The sequence below is a fragment of the Rhinoraja longicauda genome, chromosome 38 (genome assembly GCF_053455715.1).
Source record: "Rhinoraja longicauda isolate Sanriku21f chromosome 38, sRhiLon1.1, whole genome shotgun sequence".
NCBI lineage: Eukaryota > Metazoa > Chordata > Chondrichthyes > Rajiformes > Arhynchobatidae > Rhinoraja > Rhinoraja longicauda.
In genome coordinates this window covers 5,041,518-5,051,867 of record NC_135990.1, presented here as the reverse complement: position 1 = coordinate 5,051,867, position 10,350 = coordinate 5,041,518, and positions in this window count along the sequence as shown.

The window sequence follows — 10,350 nt, the reverse complement described above, 5'->3', positions numbered from 1 at the left end:
AATCCTATCTGCATGCACATGATCCACATCCCTCCATTCCCTGCATATCCATGTGTGTATATAAAAGCCTCTTAAATACCACTATTATATCTGCCCCCATTGCCACTCCTGGCAGCACCGGCAGCCACTACCCCGTGTCTCATTTAATCACTTATATACCCCCCTTATCTCCTTTAATCTTTGCCCCTCTCACATTATAGTTATGTCTTCAATACTTTGACATTTCCACGTTGGGACCTAGTTCTATCTACTCCATCTACATCTGTGTCTTGGTAAGTGAACGGGTGTTTGTTTGTTTGTTGTGTGTAGTGTCATAGAGTGACACAGCGTGGAAACAGGCCCTTCGGCCCAACTTGCCCATGCCGCCCAACATGCCCCAGCTACACTGGTCCCACCTGCCCGTATCGCTCCAAACCTGTCCTATCCATATACCTGTCTGTTTCCTAAATGTTGGGATAGTCCCAGCCTCAACTACCTCCTCTAGCAGCTTATTCCATGCACCCACCGCCCTTGTGTGAAAAAGTTACCCCTCAGATTCTTATTAAATCCTTTTCCCTTCGCCTTAAACCTATGTCCTCTGGTCCTCGATTCACCTACTCTGGGCAACCTACCCGATCTATTCCTCTCATGATTTTAAACATGATGACAATGGGTGTTGGGGTATGTCTATGTTGCAATGGTGATCGATGCGGTGCGGCACATCCAGATAAACAAGTCTGCCTTGACCATTGATCGCCCGTTCACACTAGTTCTACGTTATCCCACTTTCTCATCCACTCCCTACGCACTAGTGGACAATTTACAGGGGGCCAATTAACCTACAAACCCGCACGTCTTTGGGATGTGGGGGGAAACCGGAGCAGCCGGAAGAAACCCACGCAGTCACATGGAGAACGTGCAAACTCCACACAGACAGCACCCGAGGTTATGGATCGTACCCGGGTCTCTGGCACTGTGAGGCAACAACTTTACCAGCTGTGCCACAGTGTCGCCCTTATTGCAAAGACGTGTGGCAGTATGAGGGCATTTTAGACCCCAGGATGATATAGGATGCCCCAGTGTGATGTGGGACCATCGACTTCTCCAACTTTAGATAGTTCCTCTGTCCCTCTCTTCCCCTCCTCCTTCCCAGATCTCCCTCTATCTTCCCGTCTCCACCTATATCCTTCCTTTGTCCCGCCCTCCCCCTGACATCAGTCTGAAGAAGGGTCTCGACCCGAAACGCCACCCATTCCTTCTCTCCCGAGATGCTGCCTGACCCGCTGAGTTACTCCAGCATTTTGTGAATAAATACCTGGGATTTATGTGGCGTGAGTCCTATAGTTTTTGTGCCGCACTTTGGGAAAGATAGTGGGAATAAGCAGAGCGATGAAGAGGGAATGGTGAATTAATGTTAGATTAAAGGGAGCTTAGATAAGTGCGCGCAAAAGAAACAAGGCACTTTCAGCTGCTCGTGAAGACAGGAGATAAGGAAAATATTAACACTAAGTTGTGGTTGGCTGGGGATTTATAGCAAGCCCGTTGCAGAAATGACAATACACTTTCTCAAGTCATAACGATTAATCTTCTGTGGCAAAAATCTCAAAACTGCTTCAAAGGAGCACAAATCATTACGTTCTTTCAAATCCGCGTTAGCTCGAATTAATCCCGATTATTACACACTCTTGCCAGCATCATTTGCCGTCCTTCCGATAAGACGGAATTAAATTATTCATGGAAACGTTGCCATGGGGTTCAATGTGAGTGAAGTCAAGAGTTTCAAGCTATGTGCCAATCATTTTATGCGTTTGAAAGTCAAATTAGCTTTACAAGCTAAAACCATGGCAGCATGTCAGATCTGAACGCAATTCAATTATCTGATAGCTTAATTAAACATGATAAAGATGAAGGAATATCCTAGGACTCTGCTTACTTTGGGCACGACAATGTGAAGCACAGAGAATCTGTCAACTGCAGTGGTGACCATTGCTGTGTGGCTGAGATGTCCCGACACTTTGGTCCCGCTGCTCGGAACAAAGGAGAACACGGCCTAGGGGGACCGACAGGATCAAAGGAGGTTCCTTTATGAAGGAGATGAGGAGGAATTTCTTTAGTCAGAGGGTGATGAACCTGTGGAATTCTTTGCCACAGAAGGCTGTGGAGGTCAAGTCAGAAGAAGCATCCTAACCTAAAACATCACCTTTCGTTTAGTTTAGATTAGTTTAGAGATACAGCGCGGAAACAGACCCTTCGGCCCACCGAGTCAATAGACAATAGACAATAGGTGCAGGAGGAGGCCGTTCGGCCCTTCGAGCCAGCACCGACATTCAATGTGATCATGGCTGATCATTCTCAATCAGTATTATCAATCAGTCCGCGCCGACCAGCGATCCCCACACACTAACACTACCCTACGCACACTATGGAAAATCTTACATTTACATCGCTAATTAACCTGTATGTCTTTATGGCCTCCAAGACCAGAGGCCACAGCCTCAGAATTAAAGGACGTTCCTTTAGGAAGGAGCTGAGGAGGAATTTGTTTAGTCAGAGGGTGGTGAACCTGTGGAACTCTTTGCCACAGAAGGCTGTGGAGGCCAAGTCTGAAGAAGCATCCAAACCTAAAACATCACCTTTCGTTTAGTTTAGCTTCGTTTAGATACAGCGTGAAACAGGCCCTTCGGCCCACCGAGTCCGCGCCGACCAGCGATCCCCGCACACTAACACGGATTTTAGAAGGATGAGAGGAGATCTTATTGAAACGTATAAGATTATTAAGGGGTTGGACACGTTAGAGGCAGGAAACATGTTCCCAATGTTGGGGGAGTCCAGAACAAGGGGCCACAGTTTAAGAATAAGGGGTAGGCCATTTAGAACTGAGATGAGGAAAAGCTTTTTCAGTCAGAGAGTTGTGAATCTGTGGAATTCTCTGTCTCAGAAGGCAGTGGAGGCCAATTCTCTGAATGCATTCAAGAGAGAGCTAGATAGAGCTCTTAAGGATAGAGGAGTCAGGGGGTATGGGGAGAAGGCAGGAACGGGGTACTGATTGAGAATGATCAGCCATGATCACATTGAATGGCGGTGCTGGCTCGAAGGGCCGAATGTCCTCCTCCTGCACCTATTGTCTATTGTCTAAAACTACCCTACGCACACTAGGGACAATCTCACATTTACACCAAGCTAATTAACCTACAAACCTGTACGTCTTTTTGGCCTCCAAGACCAGAGGGCACAGCCTCAGAATTAAAGGACGTTCCTTTAGGAAGGAGCTGAGGAGGAATTTCTTGAGTCAGAGGGTGGTAAATCTGTGGAATTCTTTGCCACACAGAAGGCTGTGGAGGCCAAGTCAGTGGATATTTTTACGGCAGAGATAGAGAGATTCTTGATTAATATCGGTGTCAGGGGTTATAGGGAGAAGGCAGGAGAATGGGGTTAGGAGGGAGAGATAGATCAGCCATGATTGAATGGCGTAGGAGACTTAATGGCCTAATTCTACCGGCTTCAGTCAGTGTTATTTCTATTGATCTCATACAATATCAAAATCATTATTTATTTGGACGTTACTTAATTGAATAACAAATACGAGGGAATAGTGGGCTCCAGCTACAGTATGTCGGTTAAATGTGTCAGCTCCGCCTTCCATAATGAAAGCATTCTAAATCCTTGATGAGAAAATGTTTCATAAATTATTCCAAGAAATAACAAATCTTTCATCTGTCCTCACACTTAATAAGAGTCATGGTAAGAGTCCGAAGAAGCAAGAGGTTATAGAAACATAGAAACATAGAAAATAGGTGCAGGAGTAGGCCATTCGGCCCTTCGAGCCTGTACGCACCGCCATTCAATATGATCATGGCTGATCATCCAGCTCAGTAACCTGTACCTGCCTTCTCTCCATACCCCCTGATCCCTTTAGCAAAAAGGGCCACACCTAACTCCCTCTTAAATATAGCCAATGAACTGGCCTCAACTACCTTCTGTGGCAGAGAATTCCACAGACTCACCACTCTCTGTGTGAAGAAATGTTTTCTCATCTCGGTCCTAAAAGACTTCCCCCTTATCCTTAAGCTGTGACCCCTGGTTCTGGACTCCCCCAACATCGGGAACAATCTTCCCGCATCTAGCCTCTCCAACCCCTTAAGAATTTTATATGTTTCTATAAGATCCCCCCTCAGTCTAAATTCCAGCGAGTACAAGCCCAGTCCATCCAGTCTTTCCTCATATGCAAGTCCCGCCATCCCAGGGATTAATCTGGTGGACCTTCTATGTACTCCCTCTAAGGCAAGAACGTCTTTCCTCAGGTTAGGAGACCAAAACTGCACACAATACTCCAGGTGCGGTCTCACCAAGGCCCTGTACAACTGCAGCAGAACCTCCCTGCCCCTAAACTCAAATCCTCTTGCTATGAATGCCAACATACCATTCGCTTTCTTCACTGCCTGCTGCACCTGCATGCTTGCTTTCAATGACTGGTGCACCATGACACCCAGGTCACGTTGCATCTCCCCTTCTCCCAATCGGTCACCATTCAGGTAATACTCTGCTTTCCTGTTCTTGCCGCCAAAGTGGATAACCTCACATTTATCCACATTATATTGCATCTGCCATGCATTTGCCCACTCGCCTAATCTATCCAAGTCACTCTGCAGCCTCCTAGCATCCTCCTCGCAGCTAACACTGCCACCCAGCTTTGTGTCATCCGCAAACTTAGAGATGTTGCATTCAATTCCCTCGTCCAAATCATTAATATATATTGTAAATAACGGGTCCCCGCACTGAGCCTTGCGGTACCCCACTAGTCACTGCCTGCCATTCCGAAAAGGACCCGTTTATTCCTACTCTTTGCTTCCTGTCCGCCAACCAATTTTCTATCCAGCTCAAAACTGAACCCTCAATACCATGTGCTTTAAGTTTGTACACCAATCTCCTTGTCGAATGCCTTCTGAAAGTCCAGATATAACACATCGACTGGTTCTCCCTTATCCACTCTACTAGTTACATTGTGTTATTTCATTGTGTAAAACACAAACTACTGGAGTAATGTCCGAAGAAAGGTCTTTACCCGAAATTGCGCCTATCCATGTTCTCCGGAGATGCTGCCTGACCTGTTGAGTTAATCCAGCACTTTGTGTCCTTTTGAGTATTAACCAGCATCTGAAGTTTCTTGTTTCTAAGTACTGGAGTAACTCAGCAGGTTAACAGTATCTGAGTTCAGTTTGAGTTTAGTTTCTTGTCACGTGTACCGAGGTACAGTGAAAAGCTTTTGTTGTGTGCTAACCGGCCAGTGGAAAGACCATACATGATTACAATCGAGATATCCACAGTGTACTGACACAGGATAAGGGGAACAGCGTGAATAATGGAACGGACGGACGACGTTTTGGGTCGGGATCTTTTCAGGATACTGTGCAGCGTGTGATGGGCATCATTCCGACAACTCTATTGCTGCATAAACCCTTCCGCAGAGATGGGACTTACAGATTAAATGTAACATCTTCATTGTAACACCCCGCCCTCCTTCCTCCATCCCAGCATGTCCATGTGTGGTGAGAAGCAGTGAGATACCCTTTTCTCACTCCTCCACAGCTCGCACGATGCCCCAAAGTTTAGAGATACAGCGCGGAAACAGGCCCTTCGGCCCACCGAGTCCACGCCGACCAGCGATCCCCGCACGCTAACACTGTCCTACACTCAACAGGGACAATTTACGCTTATACCAAGCCAATTAACCTACAAACCTGTACGTCTTTTGAGTGTGGGAGGAAACCGAAGATCTCAGAGAAAACCCACGCAGGTCAACGTACAATCTCCATACATGCATTCAAGAGAGAGCTAGATAGAGCTCTTAAGGATAGCGGAGTCAGGGGGTATGGGGAGAAGGCAGGAACGGGGTACTGATTGAGAATGATCAGCCATGATCACATTGAATGGCGGTGCTGGCTCGAAGGGCCGAATGGCCTCCTCTGCACCTATTGTCTATTGACAACACCCATAGACACAAAATGCTGGAGTAACTCAGCCGGACAGGCATTCCTTCTCTCCAGAGATGCTGCCTGTCCCGTTGAGTTACTCCAGCATTTTGTGTCTATCTTTGAATGAAGCAGCATCTGCTGTTCTTTTCTACCCGCAGTCGGGATCGAACCCAGGTCTCTGGCGCTGCAAGGCAGCAACTCTACCGCTGCACCACCTAAAGGAGGAGATATATTTTTACTTGTAAGCTGCAGATTGTCAAAGTGAGTAAACGCTGTAATTTATTTTTCAGGATACTTTGGAAACTGCTTTCCCCTGAAGAGCTTTGATGATCTCCGTGGAAGGACCAGAGAAAATCAGTACTCAAGCAGCACAACCATCTCTTTCACACCCCCAGGCTCAGGTAATGAAACACTTTACGAGATTTTTGGCAATGGTTAGTTTTCAACTGAGGGCTGATGTTCCTATCTCTCCTGATCACAGAAATATGAGCAGTTGTTGAGTTAATTTAGCTCTTGACACCCTCCAACCCAGTGATCCACCAGGACCAAGGGCATTGATAGCCAAGTTAAGAACTTGAACTTGAACTTCAGATACACGATAGAGGATTAGAAGGATGAGAGGGGATCTTATCGAAACGTATAAGATTATTAAGGGGTTGGACATGTTAGAGGCAGGAAACATGTTCCCAATGTTGGGGGAGTCCAGAACCAGGGGCCACAGTTTAAGAATAAGGGGTAGGCCATTTAGAACGGAGATGAGGAAAAACGTTTTCAGTCAGAGAGTTGTGAATCTGTGGAATTCTCTGCCTCAGAAGGCAGTGGAGGCCAATTCTCTGAATGAATTCAAGAGAGAGCTAGATAGAGCTCTTAAGGATAGTGGAGTCAGGGGGTATGGGGAGAAGGCAGGAACGGGGTACTGATTGAGAATGATCAGCCATGATCACATTGAATGGTGGTACTGGCTCGAGGGGCCGTATGGCCTACTCCTGCACCTATTCAGAGTGTCTCTGAGGATCCTTCATTGCTTCTACTCTGGGGCTGTAGAGAGCATCCTGTCCGGCAACATTACAGTCTGGTTTGGGAACAGCTCTGCCCAGGACAGGATGGCCCTGCAGAGAGTAGTGCGTTCGGCAGAACGCACCATGGGAACTACACTCGTCCCCCTGCAGGACCTATACATCAGGAGGTGCAGATCCAGAGCAAGCAAGATTATGAGGGACCCCTGCCACCCCAGCAACGGACTGTTCCAGATGCTACGATCAGGCAAACGCCTCCGCTGTCACGCTGTGAAAACGGAGAGGATGAGACGGAGCTTCTTCCCACAGGCCATCAGGACTGTCAACTTTTATAACCCCAGAGACTAAATTTTTGTCGACACTAATAGTAACTTATTAACTTTATTTATATGCTGTAACTGTAATTCTTTTTGTGCACAATCCGCAGGCATTGCCACTTTCATTTCACTGCACATCGTGTATGTGTATGTGACAAATAAATTTGACTTGACTTGACTTGGCTATTATCTATTGTCTATTGATAGTAGCGTTTATGAGGCTTTTAGATAGGCACTTGAAAGTGCAGGGAATAGAAGGATATGGACCATGTACAGGCAGATGAGATCATGCATGGGAAGGAACTGCAGATGCTGGTTTAGACCGAAGATAGACACAAAAAGCTGGAGTAACTCAGTGGGACAGGCAGCATCTCTGGAGAGAAGGAACGGGTGACGGAAACTAAACAATGGTCTCGACCTGAAACGTCACCTGTGGGAACATAGAGAAGCCCAGGAGGAACCACAGAAAGAACAGAGCACCTCACAACTGTCACCTCTGTGGAAGAATCTTCAGTTCCAACACTGGACTCGCCCACGGATGGACACAAAGTGCTCGACCAACTCAGCGGGTCAGGCAGCATCTCTGGAGTAAGGGAATAGGTGACGTTTCGGGACTGGAACCTCGTTTAGTGATACAGTGTGGCCCCTCGGCCAACCGAGTGTGTGCCGACCAGCTGTTCCCACACATTAACACTATCCTACACACACTGGGGACAATTTTCAATTTTTTTTGCCAAAGCCAATTAACATTTCCGTCACCTACAACGGGACCCCACCACTGGCCATATCTTCCCGTCCCCTCCCCTCTCTGCGTTCCGCAGAGACCGTTCCCTCTGCAACTCCCTGGTCCACTCGTCCCTTCTCACCCAAACCACCCCATCCCCGGGCTCTTTCCCCTGCAACCGCACGAGATGCAACACCTGTCCCTTTACCTCCCCCCTCAACTCCATCCAAGGACCCAAACAGTCTTTCCAGGTGAGACAAAGGTTCACCTGCACCTCCTCCAACCTCATCTATTGCATCCGCTGCGCTAGATGTCAACTTATTTACATCGGCGAAACCAAGCGCAGGCTCGGCGATCGCTTCGCTCAACACCTGCGCTCGGTCCGCGTTGGCCAAACTGGTCTCCCGGTGGCCGAGCACTTCAACTCCCCCTCCCACTCCCAGTCTGACCTTTCTGTCATGGGCCTCCTCCAGTGCCATAGTGAGGCCCACCGGAAATTGGAGGAACAGCACCTCATATTTCGCCTGGGCAGTTTGCAGCCCAGCGGTATGAACATCGACTTCTCCAACTTTAGATAGTTCCTCTGTCCCTCTCTTCCTCAGTTCTCCCTCTATCTTCCTGTCTCCACCTATATCCTTCCTTTGTCCCGCCCCCCTGACATCAGTCTGAAGAAGGGTCTCGACCCGAAACGTCACCCATTCCTTCTCTCCTGAGATGCTGCCTGACCCGCTGAGTTACTCCAGCATTTTGTGAATAAACACCTTCGATTTGTACCAGCATCTGCAGTTATTTTCTTATACAACCTATAAACCAATATGTCTTTGGAGTGTGGGAGGAAACCGGAGCACCCGGAGAAAACACTTCTTCAGACTGAGAGTTAAGGGAGAGGGAAACGAGCCAGGTTGAAGATATGCGAAAAGCACCGACGATCAAGGAAAGGTGGAGCCCACAATGGTCCATTGTTGGCTGTGGTGTAGGTGATAATGTGTTAATACAGACAGTGAAACTCAATAGGACGACAGTGAAACTCAATAGGACGACAGTGAAACCTGTAGTTCGGCTAGGATGGGGGAGGGACCGAGAGAGAGGGGATGAAAGGCTTACTTGAAGTTAGAGAAATCAATATTCAGACCGACATCTAATGTTTAACAATTATCGCAGCAGCCACTGGCTTCGGCAATGCACCAAGACTTTAACAAACTGTGCACATTTTCACTGCAGTGTGCATCCTGTCCTTCGCTGTTTATTCAGACAGGGAAGTTAAGGGGATCTTTTGCAATCCTGTTTAAAATAGAGGAATTTTTACGTAAACAGATTCAGCTACAGCATAACAACAGTAAGCTGAAATGCTGCATGGCTTAAATATGATAGAGATACTAGTTAGACCCAAAATGCTGGAGTAACTCAACGGGACAGGCAGCATCTCTGGAGAGAAGGAATGGGGTCGAGACCCTTCTTCAGATACTAGTCCTGGCCATTATTTCTTGCAAATTCGTGAACTCCTTTTGATACACTGCTGCACAATATCCAGCAGGAACCTATCTAAGAGTTTGCCTACTCTAAGAGAGTCCATTCTGAAAGAATCCTAACCCTAGGAAAGCAAATCATTGCAGATGTGGATTAATTCATAATATAATGGGTTGTGATATATATGTGGAGTGAGAGCTAATCATAATCCTAATGGGCGCAGCGGTAGAGTTGCGACCTTACAACGCCAGAGATACGGGTTCAATCATATGATATGATATCATATCATATATATACAGCGCGGAAACAGGCCTTTTCGGCCCACCAAGTCCACGCCGCCCAGTGATCCCCGCACACTAACACTATTAACACTATCCTACACTAGGGACAATTTTTACATTTACCCAGCCAATTATACCCAGCCAATTAACCTACATACCTGTACGTCTTTGGAGTGTGGGAGGAAACCAAAGATCTCGGAGAAAACCCACGCCGGTCACGGGGAGAACGTACAAACTCCTTACAGTACAGCACCCGTAGTCAGGATCGAACCTGAGTCTCCGGCGTTGCATTCGCTGTAAAGCAGCAACTCTACCGCTGCGCTACCGTGCCGCCTGACTATGGGTGCTGTCTGTACGGAGTTTGTACGTTCTCCCTGTGACTGAGTGAGTTTTCTCTGCGTGCTCTAATTTCCTCTCACATTCGAAAGACATGCAGGTTTGTAGGTTATTCGGCTTTTCTGTAAACTGTCCCTGGTGTGTAGGATAGTGGCAGTGTGCAGGGCGATCGCTGGGTCGGCGCGGGCTCTGTGGGCCGAAGAGCCCGTTTCCAGGCTACATCTCTAAACTAAACTAAGTAAAGATAAATATAGAGGT